The 19,650-nt window shown below is 42.4% G+C and overlaps 1 long non-coding RNA gene across 3 annotated transcripts in view; it reads left to right on the top strand.

Moving 5' to 3' along the window:
- The first annotated feature begins 858 nt into the window (after positions 1 to 858).
- LOC116636793 overlaps positions 859 to 19,650 on the top strand; it is a 90,388-nt gene continuing 71,596 nt past the window's right edge. Inside the window, exons 1-3 of one of the 3 annotated variants that reach the window (XR_004300396.1) lie at positions 859 to 952; positions 7,275 to 7,387; positions 7,898 to 15,336. This is a non-coding gene — a long non-coding RNA (uncharacterized LOC116636793). Of the gene's footprint in view, positions 953 to 7,274; positions 7,388 to 7,897; positions 15,337 to 19,650 lie in introns of those variants that run through there. The other 2 variants (XR_004300398.1, XR_004300395.1) reach the window with 2 other exon arrangements.

A 19,650-nucleotide genomic window follows, 5' to 3' on the forward strand; every position in this document is an offset into this window, starting at 1 on the left:
ATTAGCTTATTTTTGCAAAGAGTAGATGCTTCTTCAACTTTCCTTTGAAGATGCAATAAAAACAAAACAAACTAAAAACAAGTCCAAAAGTCAACCTTCAGAAGTCCACTTCCTATATGCTTTAAGAATCTTCACATCTCTGAAAGCCTTTATCTAAGGTGGAAGGTGGAGGGAATCTTGGCAGAGTACAGGCAAGTTCAAGTTCCTTCCTTTTTTCTGTTACTCCCATCAGATGCACTTGCAATTTCAGAATTTGCTTGGAGTGATTATCATTGTTTATCTTCCTTCCTTCCTTCCTTCCTTCCATCCTTCCTTCCTTCCATCCTTCCTTCCTTCCTTCCTTCCTTCCTTCCTTCCTTCCTTCCTTCCTTCCTTCCTTCCCTCCTTCTCTTGCCTTGCTTGCTTGCTTCCCTCTGTTTCCTTCGCTCTTCTTCTTTCACTTAAAGCCAGGCTGGTCACATTCTCCAAATAGATGGGATTTTTCCCTTCCAGTTCTTTCCAGTGTTTAATTCCTCCTTACTGCCACCTCCATAACCAAGCTCAAATGAAAGGCGAGCCTCTTTGACCCTCTGCCCTCCCTTTCCTGCCTTCTCTTCTCCTGGGTTTCAATGGTTGATTGAACGGTGTGTTAGGTTCACTGAACTTGGTCTTGGCTTCAGTTCCACCCAGAGACAAAGTCTGCTTCCGGGCCAATTTCCATATGAAAGCAGCCGAGATCTCTTTCCTCATTTTGGAATTCCAGGCAGCACCCTGGGCTCGCTCTTCTCAGACTCAAAGTTTTTACCCAACTTTTCCCCACCCCCACGTTTCAACCCACCCCTAATCTCCTCCCACTCCTGTTTCTTGGGCCACCAGATTTCCATTTCTTTCAGCACACCACTGTGGCCCTGGGAGAGTGTCTGTGAACCCAACTCAAGAACAGCTTGCTTCATGTTTCTCTGAGGCACATGATGTAAGAGAGGGTTTTGTTTACTAGGGTTTGAGATGGGCGTCAGGGAGGCGGGAGGTGCCATGCTGGACGGTGAGGGAGGGGCGCGTGGATGTTTGCTAGGGCTGACTTTATGAAAATCCTAATTTTCACTGCCAACTATTTAGGAACAAATATAGCCCCATTAAAGAATTTATCTGCTTGTCTGTAGATCTGCTTTGGGTCTGAGGCAAACTGCCTCCAAAATTTCTACTTCCAAGATGAGGTTTTGCCAAACTCGAAAACGACAACAAAAAAGATGTTGCTCCTTTCCACTGTGTTTCTGGTGTAAGTAAATGGCCTATCTGGACCTTTAAAAATGCCATTAGCAAAAATAGTATCTCCAAGCTGGAAGGAACCTTGGAAGCCTGTCTATATTTGAAAGCCACAGAAATGGGTGTAGGTTGACAGATGGGAACATCAGCCTCAGGTCTCCATCCATGTCAAATCAGAAAGACTTCAGAAGTTGCTGGTGGCCAAATCAGCCCTTATTTATTTACTGGCATGTGTTAATATCGGAGCCTTGATGTTTCCACTGGAAGGTCCTTCTGGCATTAATACCTGGTCACATTTTGGTTATGGTCTGAACAATGCTTTGCTTCTTCCTTTTGCTGGGGAACAAGCACAGTGAATTACAGACTTCTTGTGGGTGCAGCAAATGCCGTAATTGTTTTCATTATGTCTCCTAAAAAATGTCACTTCTATAGTGGGTGCGGTTGTCTGGAAGACACCACAGGATTGTCCCAGAATCCTTGTTGTGGTTATGAGGACCTGCACTTGTCCATGTGCATGAAGGGTGTGTGTGTGTGTGTGTGTGTGTGTGTGTGTGTGTGTGTGTACACGTGCGTATGTACCTCTATGGGGTTTTTTGAGTGTGCTCACACATATGAGCAATGTATGTGTGTGTATGTGGTATATTTTCGACCATGTGTGCACAACGATACTTGTGTATGGATGTGTGAGTGTGTGAGATGCATATGCACATGGGGTAGGCACATGGATGGACACGTGTGTGTGCACCTAAATGTGTATAATTGGGCATGTGTGTCAGGGCATGTGTGTGAGGGTGAGTGTGCAAGTCGGGATGTGGAGCCCATCCAATAAGAATCATAGCTGCCAAAGGCTTTCAAGACTCTTATAGTCATATTCCCAGTGGGCCCCAGACCTCAGCATCTGCCTCAAGGTACGGTATGCTCTCCTGAAAGGAGAAATTCTTGCAGTACAGAATGTCTGCTGTTGTGACCTCAAACTCTCCTAAGTTGTATTGGCCAGGTCCCCAAGAAGCAGCCTGGACATCACCAAAGATGCAAGGCCTAAGCAAAAACATATGTGCACACCTCTGCCTGGGAATCCAATGGCCTTTAAGGAAAGGGATCTATGTCCGTGTAAGAGTGAGCCGTGAAAAACTGTCCAGCCCCACTGTTTGCAGTGAAGGTGCCTGGTGTCATTTATTATGCTGACCAGGTACCTTCTCATATGGATTATAATAAAATAATCTGCCCTTGTTTTATCTCGTAGACCCTTTATTGTCCCGCATCTGGCTTTTGTAATGAATTCATACATAGGTGGGTGACAAAAAGGAAGCAGAGTTTAAGTATTATGACAGTGTTAGTATTGATCACAGAATAGATTAAGAGACAGCTGGGAGGAATTTCTTCATAGGATCAAATTCTCCCTCTTCCCCCCGCCCCCCAGCCCCCGAGCCAGCCAACAGCAGTAGACACCAACGTTTGTCAATGCAACAATTTCAACTCTTGAGCAAAAAGCCTCCCATCTCAGAAATTTTGCATCTAACAAATCACAGCATTTTGTCCTTAAATGTATCCTGTGGCGGTATTTTGGCAGGGTTGTTGGACTGTGGGATAAGGAAATGAAGAATTTTCAAGAAAGGATTTCCCACCCCCAACTGCTACACACTGAACAGCATTGTCCAGGGAGAGGTGGTGATGATTAATCACGTCCAGTTCCCTAGAACCCATTCTCCCCTTCCCCCTCTCCTTTTCATTTCTTCCCCTTTCCATAGACTGCTATGACAGGGAGAATGATTTACTGACTAGTTGCGGATAACAGATATCAGGTCTTACATCCAATCTAGTTGAGTGTCTTTTAAATAAACAGGCCTAGCCTGGCCTTGGGCCCTAATGCCATTGCCTTTTTCATGGCCTTTATCCTGAACACTTTGTCTTGGCTCCCAGATCTTGTTTGCTTGGTCCCTGACCCCTTGACTTACTCTGCAGCCAGACCCAGAGTCTCAGACTCCACTAGACTCAGTTCTTAGACTTGCATCCCCAGCGCTGACCTTAGCCTTCCATTCCTGATTCAGTTCTCATTTGCCTTTCTGCTTATTCTGTTTCAAGGCTCGCTGCAGAAGCACTTTGCATGATCCCACCCAGCATCACTGCTGGGTTCTCATTAGTTCTGGGGATGGAACCCCAGCTTTTGGCCAGCTGCAGCTGTGTGTTCTGAGAATTATTTCAGGAAGGAGATTGAATAGAAAATAAAGAGAGGTCTGTGGTTTATTGAGCATCTATATCCTGCCAAGCGCTGTGCAGAAGAGCTTTATGTATGTTACCTGATACAACAGGATCCGTGTTAGGACTCCCAACTAACCTTTGCAAAAGCTGAATCTAAGACAGAGTAACTTGCCCAAGGTCACTCAGCACAGCTAGTGAGTGGAAGAACCAGGGTTTACTCCCACATCTAATTGTTTTTCTGTTATCTTACTCTTTCCTATAATCCCCACCCTAATCACAACGGTCTTCGTGTCTGCCAGGCTCTGTCTCCAACTGATTGCGCACATTATTTTTTTATACTTTGAAAACACTGAGATATAAGTCACATACCACAAAATTCAACCTTTAAAAGTGTATAATTCAGTGGTTTTAGTATATTCACAAGGTTGTGTTACCATCACTCTCTCTCAAATTCCACAATTTCATCACCACAAAAAGGAACCCTGTGCCCATGAGCAGGCACTCCCCACCCCTTCCTCTCCCTAGCCTCTGACAACTGCTAATCTGTTTTTTGTCTTTATGGGGTTGCTCATTTTGAACATTCCTTTCACATGAAAGTAATCACACACTATGTGGCCTCTGGCTTCTTTCACTCAGCCTAATGTTTTCAAGTTCATCCGCCTTGTAGCCTGTTTCAGTACTTCCTTTTTATGGCTGAGTAATATTCCTTGTGTGGGTGCATTACATTTCTTAAAGACAGCCTTCACAACTACCCTATGGGGTAAGTGTAATTATCATCTCCATAGGTAAACTGAGCCATAGAGATTAAATGACTTGCATTAGGTAGGTCCTATTCTAGGAACGGTCTGCAAAATGCAAAAATTTCACCTTTGTATTTTCAGTTTAAATTGTTCATTGTCCATCCCAAGCAGATGATGGAGCAGATTTACAACCACGATGTAACATGGTTATAGGATGTTGCAGGATGTTTCCCTCATGTTACGGGAGAGTTTCTGGCATGTTACGCGAGAGTTCCACACAGGATGCACACAGGGGGAGGATGCGCCTCCCCCGCCCCCACCCGCCCCAGGCTCTTTATGAGGATTCAGGAGGTGTCCCTGACCCACCCTTAGGCCTTGAGCCCTCCAGCGGCCTCCTCGGCCCCCGCAGTTCTGCAGCATAACCCGAAACCACGGTCTGGAGGGGAGGGTGGATGAAGAGAAGCACATTCATGAGGAGACTTTTGATGATGCCTCTCAGTGGGCGCAGTGCATCCATCATGGCTTCTGCCTCAGTTGGAGCTGGGGGACTTGCAGTTTTTTCTTCCATGACAGGGGATTCTAAGATTCCAAGGGCCAAGTCGTCCTGCTTTCATGGGGCTCGCACTCAGTGGGGAGAGAGACCGTGCACAGACGTCCGCGGCCATAGCACGCTGGCCCCCACGCCGGCATTGAAAGTGGATGACCGTGAGGGCGGGAGCGGCTGTCGGAGCGGGGGAAGAAGTAGGGCTGAGGTGGGCGGAGGGGGGTAAAGGCCTCAAGGAGTGCTGGAGTTTCGTCAAACATCCCAAAGAGGCTAGAGCTGGAGAAGGCAGTGCAAGGAGAGGCAGAGGGCTAGGTATGAGGTGGGTGCGGTTGGAGAAAGATGACCCAACCTGTCTGGCTGGAGTTGAAAGGCTCTTAGGAGGGGCGGGTGAGGGAGGCTGGGAGGAGACTGTGGCAGGACAAAGCATTTGGAGTTCATTTGGTAAGCAGACAAAGGTGGGGCGGGGAAGCTGAGGCAGGGTCCGCAGGAGCATGCTGTTAGTCTGCTGGTCTCACAGGGAGTGTCGCATCACTAGGGGAGCGTCTTCCGACTTCATTGCCTCTTGAGAAGCGATGGCAGAGATGTGGGGCTCGGACCAGCAGAGAGGGAATGCTGAGGGTGGTGCGGTCACAGGCAGCAGAGGCTGTGAGAGCAAACTGCAGATAACAAGCAAAGGGCTGAGGCATTGCCCTCCTGTGGGCAGATGCCCTCAGGGAACCCAGAGTGAGCCTTCTACTCGCTACTCTGAACTGGCCAATCTGGTGGCCAAGTTAAGGCTGTGGGCGCAGGCACAGGGAATGAAAAATTGAGCTATCATCTGGGACGGATTGTGCCTACACGGAAGCCTAAGAAACATGTCCGTAATTCATCTCAAAATCTCTGTGAGTCTGGAGGTCCAATTTGAAAATGTAAATGCAAAGCTTTTCATTCTGATGATAGCCATCACTTACTGGACTCTTATCTTTGGGGCATGCTCTATAGCAGGGAAACCGCTCAGAGAGGTTGAGTGACTTGCCCAATGTCAAACAGCTAACAAATGGCAAGGCCAGGGCTCTCTCCTCATGCCGCTGACATCAAAGCCCATGCTTGCTTACTCACCCATGTTACATCCAGACAGTTCTTCAGACACTGTGTTGACAGAGAGGCATCTGTGTGTATTTTCATCCTAGTCATCTTGATTTCTGACTTCTTAATCCATATGTGAGGAATGAAATACAGCCCTGGTTCTGTTTCCTTGCTCTGGTTGAAAATGTAGGTGCTGAACACAAAGCCAGATTCAAAAATGTGGGACATTGGTGTCTCTTCTACTTTATACAGTAGTTCAGTAAATGCTCTTTGTTCATATCCGTGAATTTTATGCCATAGCCCTGTGGCTGGAGTTTCCTGCAATGGCCCAGCTATCTAGTGCTAGTATCATTACATTCAAGAAGTTACTTTTTTTGGTAGAAGGATTTCATTTAAACAGAAATAGACATTGTCATTTTACAGCTTTTTTCACACCCTGGCCTCTTTGTTCACGATATTTATTGGGGGAGTAAAAACGTGTTTGCACACGTGCTCGTGTATGCACTTGTGCGTGCACATACTCAACCTTCATTATTGGCATAGAATGAGAACGTTAGGGAGTGGGAAGTGGTCTGGCAAAGGCAAGTTTCTCTGGGTCTGGGGAGGTCCACATGGGGGCCGTGCTAAAGGGATGGGGTACGAGCGGGGGGGAGGGCGCCTCCCCTGACCTTTCCACTCGGGATTCTGGCACAAATACTGACATTCCAAGCATCCTCTCCGAGGGCACTGCTTGGGGTATGAGGCTGTTCACATCAAGCCAGGAAATTTCATCCATATGTTTCTGATTCATTTACACTCATAAAAATGTGATTTTCAAGAGCGACGTGACATGCAATAAGCTTTCTAGGCCTTTTCTCCTGCTCTGTCTCTGCTCAGAGGAGCGGACAGATCCATTTTGCCAAGAGAAAACGAATTCAGACCACAGGATGCTCGACCCCAGAGGCAGGAACGCCAGCAAGGTTCACACAGATAGTCCCCTGCTAGGGTAAGGTGACTCCCACCAATATACCATTAGGCCGCAACTGTGCCCGAGACGGGCTTCTCCCTTCCCCAAGGAGCGCTGGCCTAATAACCCAATGATAATGATGGCTCTTTTCCTTTGCTCTTTTTATTTTCTCTGTTTCTCAGCCTTTCATTTGCTCTCATTACCCTAGGAGCATTGATTCCCCTGCTCTGCTGACCGTTCATTGCAACAGCGGTTGCATCTTTGTTCCTTCGGATTAGCTCATCGTGAACCAATCCATTCACTCCCTTTGTTTTCTGTTTTTATTAACTGAGATATTGCAAATTGCCAGAAAATAGTGGAGCTCTGTTTCATTCTCCCATCTGTATTGCCTTTCAGGCCATTTGTCTCAGGAGCTGTGTCTCTTGGCCTCTAACGAGTTTACCTAGTTTTGCCATCATACTATATACCTGGGTCTGTTCTTGTCTTTTTTGTTGAGCTGGCCAACCCTGTTTGATTTGCCTTTTTGCTGATCCCGGAGGTGGTGGGTGAGGTCGGCTGCTCTGATGGCACCTCTTCCAAGCGATGAAAAACACGGAAAGGACTCTGCTCCAAATTAAGGGAAACATGGCAGCTTTGGAGGCCCACAGATTGGTAAGTTAACCCTGACCCTACTACTTCGCGGTTGCATGACCTAGGGTCTCCATTTTCTCCTCTGTATTGTGAAGATGATAAAACCTATCTCACAGAGTTGCTATTAAGGATTTTAAAAAGTTAGCTTGTGTTTGTCCCTAATACAGGGCCTGGCACACAGGAGGGGCCATTTCATGGTAGTTAGTGTTGGTTTAGACAAAGGCCACCAGGAACAACCTACAGTTGTGAAAGTTGTGTTTATGGTCCCTTGCAGCCAGGGAGAGCATAGACCTGGGAGACCATGGGCTGTCCAAGTAAGAGGGTGTTTGAAAGAACCTATAATAGGATTTGGGCTTTGTTGATTTTTTTGGGGGGGAATCTAAGAAAGATGAGATTTGATGCTGTCAGAAAATGGGGTTATTGTATAATTGGGTATTTCCCTCAATGGAGTAGTTCAGGCAGAGGAGGGGGAGGAAGTAAAGGTGTTGATTGGGGGTGGGGGATTGAATATTATTTGAATTCTTGTCCTAGATAAGGGGGGGAATTAAGCACCGCAGGATCTGGGGCTGGACACACAGAGAAGGAAGACATCCCCAGCGACTGCAGAGTATGGAGCCATCTGGTGACTGGGGCAAAGCCAAACACTGTGCACACAGTGGATCTAAGCTAAGGGAGAACACAAGCACAAACATGGAAACAAACACAGACAACCAGAGAAGCTCGGGAAGCAGCGAGATAAAGTTAGAGGCTCAGGTATTGGAACGTGGAAAAACCTTATAGAACAACAGAGTGGAGAGGCAAAGATTTTACTAGATGTCTTGGTCCCCCCTACTCATGAGATGGAACTCTTGAAGATGCTGGGCCAGTTCACATAAACACAGCATATCAGGAAACCATGGGGGAAGCATTTGACTGGAAGTTTGAAAGGTGGGGAGTGACCAGATTATTGCCAGTCTTAAATGTAGCCTCTCTGTCCTCCACTCCATGCCTTTATTTGTTGAGATTAATAAATTGCAACAGTTAGGCTTCTGGGTGGCTATCAGGACATTACTGAAAGATGCGTGTTTCCTAGAAATCTTTCTTATCCTGAATCACAAAGATGAATTGCCTCTCTCTTTAGCAGGACTCTTAGCAAACTGCTATAAACTAAATGTTTATGTCTCCCACAATTTAGATGTTGAAACCTAACCCGTAATATTATGGTATTTGGAGGTGGGGCCCTTGGGAGGTGAATTGGTCATGAGGGCTCCACCCTCATGATTGGGATTAGTACCCTTATAAGAAGAGACTCCACAGAGCTCCCTCATCTCCTTCTGTCATTTGAGGACGCAGAGAGAAGAGGGCCATCAATGAAACAGGAATCAGGTCTTCGCCAGATACTAAATCTACCATCACCTTGATCTTGAACTTCCCAGCCTTCAGAACTGAGAGAAATAAATTTCTGTTGTTTATAAGCTACCCAGTCTATGGTATTTTGTTAAAGCAGCCTGAACAGCCTCAGGAACAAACCTATCACATTTGCAAAGGATGCAGCTCTTTCTTCTCCCCGTGACTCATAATTTACCACCTGGTTGGTGTGTCTGCAAAGGGATATCTTCTTTAGTAGAGTCAACGCCAGGAACTCCAGCCAGTGTTCACCATTCCTGCTCTGGGCAGAGAGGACAATAAGCAGACAACCCTTAGCTTTGACGGTCTATGGCCAAGCATCCCTCTTAATTCTTCTACTGGTTCTCTAGACTCTTTTCCAGGTTATTTGTCTTATTTCAGACAATTTAGCCTCCTTGATTTTCCTGATTCGTACTCCCAGGCAACTTGGAATTCTAGTCTTTTTTGCCTTTTAGATTTCTTGTCTACCTTGAGAAAATTGGCCTATGGTCCCAAATTCTCGAATTGCAGTGACCACCAGCTTCCAAGTCCAACCTCAGCTCTGACCCAGTTCCACACCTCCCCCTTGTTCAGGCCCTGGTTCTCTTCCTTGATCCCCTAACACCCATCAACACCTCTCTTTTGGCTGCGAGACCTGCCATTGAAAATGACAGAGGTGGAGAGAATATATTCAGTAGGGAGTAATCTTGATTATAGAATCAGCCTGATACATATTGAGGAAGATATATTGATGGAGGATCAGATCTATTGGAGGTTTATCTGGTTTGTTAAGGGAAACTGTCTTGGTTCTCAAATACTTTGTACCGATGTGGTGGTGCCAGAGTGGGTCTCCACTGCTTCCCCAGAGCTCTAGGGAATTATGTCCTGCTTCGTGCCTAAACAGGCAGCACACAGCTCTGTTTGTTCTGTGGTCTGCAGAACTGTGAGGTCATTTTCACCTCATGGAACCCTACCCACTATCTGCCCTGGAAACTTCCAGGTCCCACTTCCATATTCTAAGTTCAATTACCACAAATGACCAGTCTCAAGCTGGGCCTTGAACTTAATTGTATTCTCTTTTCACTTTTGCCCCCAATCTTCCCCAGGTTCCTAATTTTCCAAGTGCCCCTTTACTCTTGGCATAAGATACTGCACCTATCTTGGAAGGAAACGAGAGAAGACAACGGGTGGGATGTCTCCATCTTGCATAAATACTATTGCATAAATACTCCCGTTCTCTTCTCCAAGGGAAATACAAGAAGTGTCCCTTTTTCTGTTTAAACCTACCTTCCCCTACTTCCTAAAGGACCATTTTTCATTTTATTTCCCCAAATTATGCAGTTGTCTCAACACCACTTATTAAATGTGTCCTACTGACTTAAATGTCAACTTTATCATATACTAAATTCCATATGTTTTCAGAGTTTAGACTCTTATTGTCAAAGTTAAACAAGGCTGGACACTAAAGTGTTGAAGACATATTTTGATCAGTCATGTACTATTACAATGGGGAAAAGAGTCTAGTGTGAACTCAACTCAAATTTGATTTGTACAGAGGTGACTGGGCTTTTTAAAGGGAGAATGAGGGAATATGGAGGGATATAAGCTGGACTTGGTAGAGTCAGGGAAGTGAAAACATACAAAAAAATAGGAAGAGAGCTTCATCTATGTGCAACTGGTTTGGGTTTGCTAACTGGCACCTACAGAATTTAGGCTACCACCCTCCCACTGAGGCTGGAAGACAAGCATTGGCTAGAACAAATAGTAAATTCTTTCAGCAACCTTGAGTTTTCTCAGGTGGGCACTTTATGGAGGGCTAAGATCATCTTAAGGATGAGACCATGAATTATTAGAAACGCTATTGTGTTTTATTCAAGTTGTCATAGGCCACTGCAGAGGCCTACTTGAGAAAGGGCTCAAAGGAGCCTGGCTAAAAGTTTGGTTAAGAGGAGAGTCTTGGTCACTGTGCATCCATTGTCTATTCTTAGGTCAATGCCATAGCGTTTCAAGTATTACAGCTTTATATTGCATTTCATATTTAGTAGACATTATTATGACATGTTTGTTTATTTATGTATTATCTCCTTGCCAGAATGCAATTTCTACGAAGTGGGGATTTGTAATCTTTGCTTACTTGTTGGGTCTCCAGCACATGGTGAGGACTCTTGTCACTCTCTCTTTGTTCATTGAATGAATTTCCCATGCCTTTAATCTCTCCCTCTCTAATTCTTCCTTCTTATCAACATTTAAACAGACTTTTTCATTTAAAACAATAAAGCAATTGTCCCTGCACCCCATGCTCTCACTACACATGGCTCTATCTTTTTCTATGTCTTGGCAGTCATTTTTTTGGGGGGAATAAATATATGGAATTTCTCAGAATGTTGTCTAAACTGTATCTTCAATCCATTCACTCCCCACTTCCTGCAGTCTGACTTCCACTTCTGTCACTCCCTGGAAATTCTCTTGCTATGAGCACCTACGATATCTGCTCCTAGAATATTTGGTGCCCGTAAATCTCAACTTAAGCAAGATGCCTCCTCTGAGTTCCAGAGCCAGGTACCCACCTCTGATAAACTATTCCCACCTGTTTTCTCACACTATACACAATGAAACATAAAATTCTCCCTTTCCTTTTCTAACCTGCTTTTCCATGTTCCCCATCTTAGAAAATGGCATCCAGTTGTTCAAATGACAGGCCCAAGACATCCTCAATAGCTCCTGCTTCCTTTCAATCTAGTTTCCAACATCCAACTAGTCACTAAGCAGCCCCTAAATATCTTTTGCTAGTTTAGGCCATGGTCATTGTTTGGATTACTACAGCAGCCTCCAGTTGTCATGCCTGTCTTTCTTCCCCAAGACTCTTCTCCATCCTCTAGCCAGAGTGAGCTTTGGAAATGAAATTCTACTCCTGTACTCTCACTGTAAATCCATCCCTGGCTCTGACTGACCGTGGAATGAAGCTCTGAAGCATGAGTGTGTATCTCCAGTCTATTCTTCAATAATGACATAAAGTACATAAGTCATTCTGAGACTTAGTTTCTTCATCTGTAAAGTGGGAATGATAATCCTTGTCCTTCCTATTTTGTAATAAGGATGAAGTGTCTTCAGATATATAAGTGCTTTAGGAAGTAAGGAATGATAATCCACTGCTCAATGCATAGCTGTTGAGTGGGTGAATGAATTGCTTCTGTCACTTTGTTCCCCTATCCAGGCTGGCTGGATGTGTAGAGGAAGCAGAGCAGTAGGGAGGTAATTTCTAGCCCCTTAAATTTGAGGGGATACTGCTTTACAATCTGAGACCAGCATGTTCAGTGCTGACATTTCTTCTTCTCAGTTGTCTTTATTGTATCCATTCATAAATCCAGCTGTCAGAGAACCACTTCAAATAAGCTCTCCTCAGCATATATCACCACCCCCTGAGGAGGGTATGTTCTGTGAAGTTAGGGGAATAAATGTAGATTTTTCTAGAAGGAAAGAAAAAGGAAGGACTTTCACTTTTATTCAATTATCACTTCAGCAGCTGCCTACATGACTTGGAAAATTCCCCTCACTTCTCTCGATGGATTCTCTATTGCCAAAATCCCCGTTCTCACTGGCTGACAGAGACTGGTTTGCAGTGCCGAAAATATTTGATGTTGAAATGTAGAGGGAGGTGACACCAGTATCTGTTACTCCACATTAATCTCTTTATTATTTCTGACATAGATATTGTAGCATCATCATAGATTTAATAGAGGATAATGGTAATATAATTCAAATGCATTAGGTGTGATCTGGGGTGACTACAGTCTAAACTTTTAATATAAAATAGATATTCTGTATGTGAAGGTAAATGAGCTTGAACACAGCCTCACACAATGGGTATCACAAAGGCACTGCCTTCACAATAGGGAGTGAGAAATGAACTTTTCATTACTGGATATGATTGACATCTTTTTGTGTCCATTCATGGCTGCAAAAATCCCAGTGTCATAGCAGAGAACATGAAGAATTTTTCCAACAGCTGTGATGGAGACTTTAAGGCATGAAGTTATGGAAGCTTGAAGTCAATTGTTTCCAAAAATGCAGAGCAAAATGAAGTAATTTTGCACCTTGCTGTTAGTCAAGATGTTTCCTTCTAAGGCATTTTTTTTTTCACTGGTATCTAAATAATATATATCTTTTCAATAACCACAGGTGGTAGGTGTCTGTTCCAAGGATTTCCCTTTAAATGTTTCCAGCAGGCCCCCATGGAGCTAAAGAAACAAGAAAACCAATGCTCAATGCTTCAGCTCCAGCCCATTCTAGTTTCTTAGAACTAACTTAACTTTCCCTTTTTTTTTTTTTTTCTTTTCTTTTCTCTTTTTGTTCCTTGTCTTTCATGTGGGTTTTACATCTGGATTTTTCCTCTTTGCCCAATGCCCCCATGGATTAGGAATTCAATTCTGACTGTCTATTTGTCCCTAATTTGGTACTTACTCCCTTGAGTTGATTTTTTTTTTTTCAAAATCAGTCTCTCTGATGACAGTTAAAAGAAACTCAGCACCCTCTTTCCACTGCTGGATCTCCAGGGGCTCCTCCCAGGCCCTGCGTGCTCTGCAAGAAAGCCAAGTGACAGGTCATGAGGATAGGACCATGAGCCCCACTTTATGGATGGCTAACTAGGGCTTGGAAAGGTCATGTGCGTGGATCATCCTAACTCCCAAGTCAATACTTTGGTTCATAGGAGACTGGGAAAAATAACTGGAATCGAGATAGTTTCCTATATGTTTTATAACCAAAATATTTCAGAAAACATTAAAATGGATTCACACAGGTGGTGGTAGTTTCTTTAACTTTGGCTGGAAGAATTTCTTCCTTTAGATGTGTGTTTCTTGAGGGCTTCTCCTGACTCTAAACTATTGATACTTGGCAGGAAAATTTATTGCCATAATGAAAACAAGAAAAAAAGAACCACCCAAACAAACAAGAAAAAAAAAACCTATCAAAGATCTCAGAATATCTCATAAATGTGAAATATAATAATATATCTTGCAAAACCATGCACTGTTTAGCAGGCTTATCATGGATCAATTTCCCACCTAGATTTACAAGGAAAACAAAAAGCATTCCAGTTTATAAATCAGTATTTCCTAGCTGGTGAATTTGGTTTGTTCTTCTGAAGGTACTAGACTCAAATAGGAAGTCATAAGAAGAATCAACTAATTTTATAAAACTGAACTGGTGAATCCAAGCTGCAAAAAGACATTTTATCTTAGAAATCACCCTATCACACTGGCAGGTTGTTAATAAAATATTAACACTGGCACACTTAAGGCAGGTTGTTAATAAAATATAAGGAAAGAGAGCTGGAGTAATTTGCCTAAGGTTAAAAGTTTCTGTGTTAGGCAGCTTCTGACAGGCCTCCCAAAGATTCCCCCCTCCTGGTGTTCGGACCCTTGTGTCATCCCATCTGCCCCACTTGCAGGCTGGACCAATGAGTTTCTTCTAAGGAACATAACATGGCAAATGTGATGGGATATCACTTCCATCATTAGGTTATAAAAGACTGATTTTCATTTTCTCTCTAGTATTTTCTCTTGCTTTCTTGTTTGCTTTCTCCAATGAAGCCAACTGTCACATTGCAAGATGCTTTATGGAGAAGCCCATGTGAAGGAACGAAAGGAGGCCCCCAGCTAATAACTCATGAGAAACTGAGGCCTCAGTCCTACAGTCCACAAGGAACTGAGTCCATCCAACACCCTATGAGTGAACTTGGAAGTGGATTCCCCAGTTGAGCCTTCTGATGAGACCACAGCCCCACCCAACACCTTGATTGTAGCCTGTGAGAGACCCTGAGCCAAAGCATCCAGCTAAGCTGTGCCAAAAAACTATGGGATAATAAGTGTATGTTGTCTTATTCTCCTGTGTTGTGGGGTAATTTGTTACACAGCAATAGATGACCAATGTTGCTATAAAGTCGCTCAGCTAGAGTTTGAACAGAGAACTTATATGACCCACAAACCTATATTCTTTCTACGTTACCCTTAAGTCATCCCTAACATTTATTAAACATTTTCTATGTGCTGGCCATCATGTTAGACACTGGGGATGCAAAGGCACAATTCCCTTCGAGAAAGAAAGACTAGGTAAAGCTTCATAAGGAGTTAGGATTTGAATTTGGCTTTGCTTCACATATAGGGCAAATGAAGAATAAAGAAGACCTTGCCCCAAGCATGGGGAGTGGTGTGAGCATGAATACAGAGGCTAGGATCAACTTAGCCTCTTAATGAATAGACAAGCTGGACAGTTCTCATCTGTGGCTTAAGAAAAAGCAGTTCCAATGAAAAATTGTATGTGTCCTTAGGATACACCTAAAAAGGGCCTATTTAGTTTTGTATATGTAGCATTTTTAAGAAATAAAATTACTTTTACTAGAGAAAAACTCTGAGAACTAGTCTCACAAGATATCTTTGAATTGATAAAAGTTGATCTCCACAATATGTCATTGAGTGAGTAAAGCAAAGTGTGGGATAGTAACACTGAAAGGATGAACCAGAAAGTAACCCCCCAAAACAAAACAAAACAAAATAAAACAATAAAAGGAGAAGTGGAGGGTAGAGGAGGAGTGGGAATGAGGCTACTTTGAGTGTATCTTTGTCTTTGTATAGTTTGACTTTTGAATTTTATAAACGTCTTAAGAAAATTAAGGAAAAACAGGGGTGCCTGGGTGGCTCAGTTGTTAAGTGTCTGCCTTCGGCTTGGGTCATGATCCCAGGGTCCTGGGATTGAGCTCCGCATCGGGCTTCCTGCTCGGCGGGAAGCCTGCTTCTCCCTCTCCCACTCCCCCTGCTTGTGTTCCTTCCCTCACTTTGTCTCTCTCTGTCAAATAAATAAATCTAAAAAAAAAAAAAAAGAAAATTAAGGATAAACAAATATAAGAGTTGAAAATGAAGTGAAATAAATCAATTATACATGAGATTAAAGAAAAGAATTATCCCAAAGATTACTGAGCCTGCATAGGGTGTATGTAGGTATCCCCGCTTTTTGGAAGTTATCATTACACCACCACACTTTTATGGGAGATTGGACATTAATACAACAATGCCTTTTTTTTCATAAACATGAAAATTCTCTTCAGATTTCTTTCAGTTAGCAAAAACAGGTACTAATGTGGGTTTTTCATTAAAGCAAAGTGGCATAATGTGAGCTTTCAGTGAGCAGGGGTGAGGGGATACATTCTGACTTACAAAAAGTTTCATTGGAACACTCAACTTTCAGAAAGCTGGGGTGGGGGTGGGGAATCTGTATTTTAAGAATATATAGAATTGACTCTGCTCAGTATTTTCATCTTAGAAGTAATGCCGGTGTTATAATTTTGAAAACTAATGCATAGTATAGGGGAAAGCAAATAAATTATGCCAGTGTTAGCCAGAGCAAGATTTTCCATGTAAGAGAAAAGAAATGTGGTATGAGAACGTGCACCTAGCTCATATTTTTCTATATCTGCCTTAAACCTGGAATCAGTCATTTCTCCAAGAAGCTCTGGTTCTTAGTAGAAAGTGGTACTTAAAAAACATAATCTGGGCACTAGAGAATACTAAAAAAACTATTCACTGTGTCCTTTTGTTGTCCAAGCTTCTGGATATAGCTGCTTTGGTTTAGTTTTACCTCCAGCTCACAATGGGAGTAGTAGGAAATGAGTTTGGAGGGGGTGAGTGCTGTCAGATGGTAAAGGGTATTAAATGCCTATTACCCAACTCTGGACATTAGCTGATCAGTGGAGGGGAACAGTTGAAGGTTATGGGGACTGAGGTGCCTGCTGTTGACAGTGACAAAGAATAATGCTTAGCCTGATACACATTACGTACTTCAGTTATGTCATCTGGATCTAACATTAGGGTTCATAATTTCTTGTTTGCCAGTGTTCCATAACCTAGTTCTAGAATGGATACAAAACATTTTATATAACTTTGCAAATCTGGGTAATATGTCTTGCTATGCCACTGGACCTCCTGCGCTTAACTCAGCAGGATTATAGTTTTACCTTGCTACCAAGTTATTGTCACAATTGTAAATATCTATTGAACTTTAAATAAGCGAGTAAAAAGTGTGCCTGGCAGCACACCACTGCACTAACCCAGAATGTCCCCAAATCTACATCTCAGGAAATGTGTTTGCTTTGTCATCACTGTCTATTTTGTAAATCATAGAAATGATACACCTAGGAAAAAGGATAATTGATAGAATACAGACTATTAATGATTGAGAAAATAATGGTCCTTCTACCCTCACCCTCATTTCCTAGGGGTTTTTGATTTTGACATCGGTTACCACCGTTATTCTAAATACTAGTCCAGAGAGTTTTTGATTTATGGACTTTCTCATTTGGAAGATGAAGAATTTAACTCATCTACACATAATAGTTTCACTTTCCTTCCTTGGTCTCCTCTGAATTTGTTGGTTAAATTGTTATTTTTGGTTTTGTTGATGATCTTTAAAGTGTTAATTAATATACTGGAATCTCTATTTTTGGTTCTATCTGTTTTAGACACTATCTCTTGATTCATCCTTATTCAGAAATAAACAACCTCTATGTTATTTTCCATTTTTTCTCCCCTGCTCCACTTTCCATCCATCATCAGCTTTATTTTTTTGTATATTAACAACATTTTGGCATTACCATTCTGTTCTATAATTATAATTATGTGTTAAGTACTTTGTCCATAGGTTTAAAATCAATGAATAAGATTTATAGTATCATGATATGTAAATATTATTTACTGCAGAACTAAATAGTGTGATTAGATCCGTGGAGAAAATTAATTTTACATCATCAAATTTGTGCTGCTTGTAAGAGAATGTTTCAAGTGTCAAGACCAATGAGATCCTCTCTCTCTCTCTTTTTAATATGCCATAAATTGCTCGTTAATAACATAATTTAGTGCATTTTGCTTTTGACTTTTCGTGACTTTCTTGTGCTATTTTTAATTTTGACTAGAGCTTATCATTGTCTTTTTTTTTTTTCTTTTTGAGAAAAGAAGCTATCCCATGTCAGCATGGTACTTGGGTCTTTCAGCTCCCACTAAAATCATAATATTTCTTGAATTAAATGTATTTCCTTTGAAGAAACTTTCCTTGAGGCCCTCTTATCTGCTGGTTCTAATTTACATCAAGCTAGTATTTCTTTTACTGAACTTTGTAGTAGTTTATGTGTTTTTGAGAACCCACACTTCTAAAACGTCTTATTTGACTTATTTCCTAGATTCCCTTCTCATTTTCTTAAGAACATCCTCAAGTAATTTTTTTATAGAGTGTTTGGTAGGTAAACTTTATAACCTTATGTATAAGAATATCTAACTTTACTCTTCATTGATAGTTTTTCTGGGTATAGAATTCAAGTTCTAAAATATCATTTTTCTTTAGAACATTGAGGACACTGCTCCATTGTCTTGCAGTATCTGGTCAATCTTGAGTATCTTTCTCTAGTTCTGAAAAATTTCTCTTCTAATTCTCCACTGATTATTTCTCCCCTCCATGTTTTCTTTTCTTTTCCACCTGGAAGACCTATAGGTAGAGTTGATCTCCTGGATTATTTTTCTATGTTTCTTACTTTTATTTTAATATCCCATATTTATATTTCTTTGTCCTTTTGCTATAATTTTTAGTAGCTTTCCCTAATAAGTTCTTTTAACACTTTGGATTTGTTTTTATTTAGATTGTCTTATTTTTAATTTCCAATATTTGTTTTAAAAATTTTCCTATTGCTCCTATTCAGTAGTAGCCTATTCTTGTCTTGTAAATTTCTTTGAAGATATTTTAATTATTAGTCTTAAAACCTCTCTTTCCTCTGAAGTCAGAAATTCTTTGGTTCTTCCCTTCTTTACTGCTGGTTTCCTCAAACATTTGCTGATCCTTAGATATCTTTTCATACAGTGAATTAAGCATAGACATGTGTACTACACAGGGTTGGTGTGGGTTTCCTCTGCTGTCTGTTTCCCTGACATACCTCATTCCCCACCAAATGGGGTCATTCCTTGGAAGTTTTGGTTTGTGGGTGGTTGGTCCATCCCAGGCTTCACATCGGGGTTTTCCAGGTGAAGTAGGCAATCTTGCCTCTTCTCAAATACCAAAGTAAGCCAGCCTTTCTCTGAGATGCTACCATCCACACTTGAAGTCTGGACTTGGCCCTGGTACATTTTCCATGTTAGAGAGGGCTCTCTGGTTTATGCTGGGGTATACACTGCATCTGCCAATCTCTCTGTCCACTTGGGCATGGTGAATAAGGAAGATGCTTTGGGGCACAATTGTTGGATATATCATTTATTGGCATCATTCTGATTTCACAAAGAAATCCCTTCTGTCCTTCCTTCATCAATTCTGCAACCTTCCCTTATTCCTTCTCAAGGTCAATTATAAATGAGGAGTTGATGGGCATTTGCAGGTTGGGGGGGAGTGGGGGTTTACCTTTTAGCAAGTCCTTCAAAAGTGGTCTGGCTTCTCTGTTTAGAATGTGGGAGTGGGGGGGCTTTACCTTTGCTGCCAGCTTTAGTGCTTCAGCAGCAACTGAGACAGGAAGAATAGTCCTCTTTTAACATCTGCTTGAACCTAGAAGGGTACTGTATGGTCTATTCACAGTCTGGACTCTTCCTTCAGACCAGAGTCTCTCCAGGGCAGGGACTGTATCCTTTCCATCATTATTTGTGTCCACCAAGGATGCTGATGCCAGTGAGCTAGAAGATGAGAGCAGGAAGACTGGATAATTATGATGTGGATGAGCAAAGAAGGGACCATCAGAGGAAGGAGAAGAGTCACAGAGGACGGCGGGGAGTCGAACTGAGGCAAAAGGCCCCCTGAATTCTTCCTCCCAAGTTTGAGACCCTGGTTGTGATGCTCCAATGATCCCAGAGCCCAAGCTGCTCTGTTTTTCTAGAAATAATATGGCCAAGGCTACAGAC

This window comes from Phoca vitulina, unplaced genomic scaffold (assembly GCF_004348235.1).
Source record: "Phoca vitulina isolate PV1807 unplaced genomic scaffold, GSC_HSeal_1.0 scaffold1, whole genome shotgun sequence".
NCBI classification, from domain to species: Eukaryota; Metazoa; Chordata; class Mammalia; order Carnivora; family Phocidae; genus Phoca; species Phoca vitulina.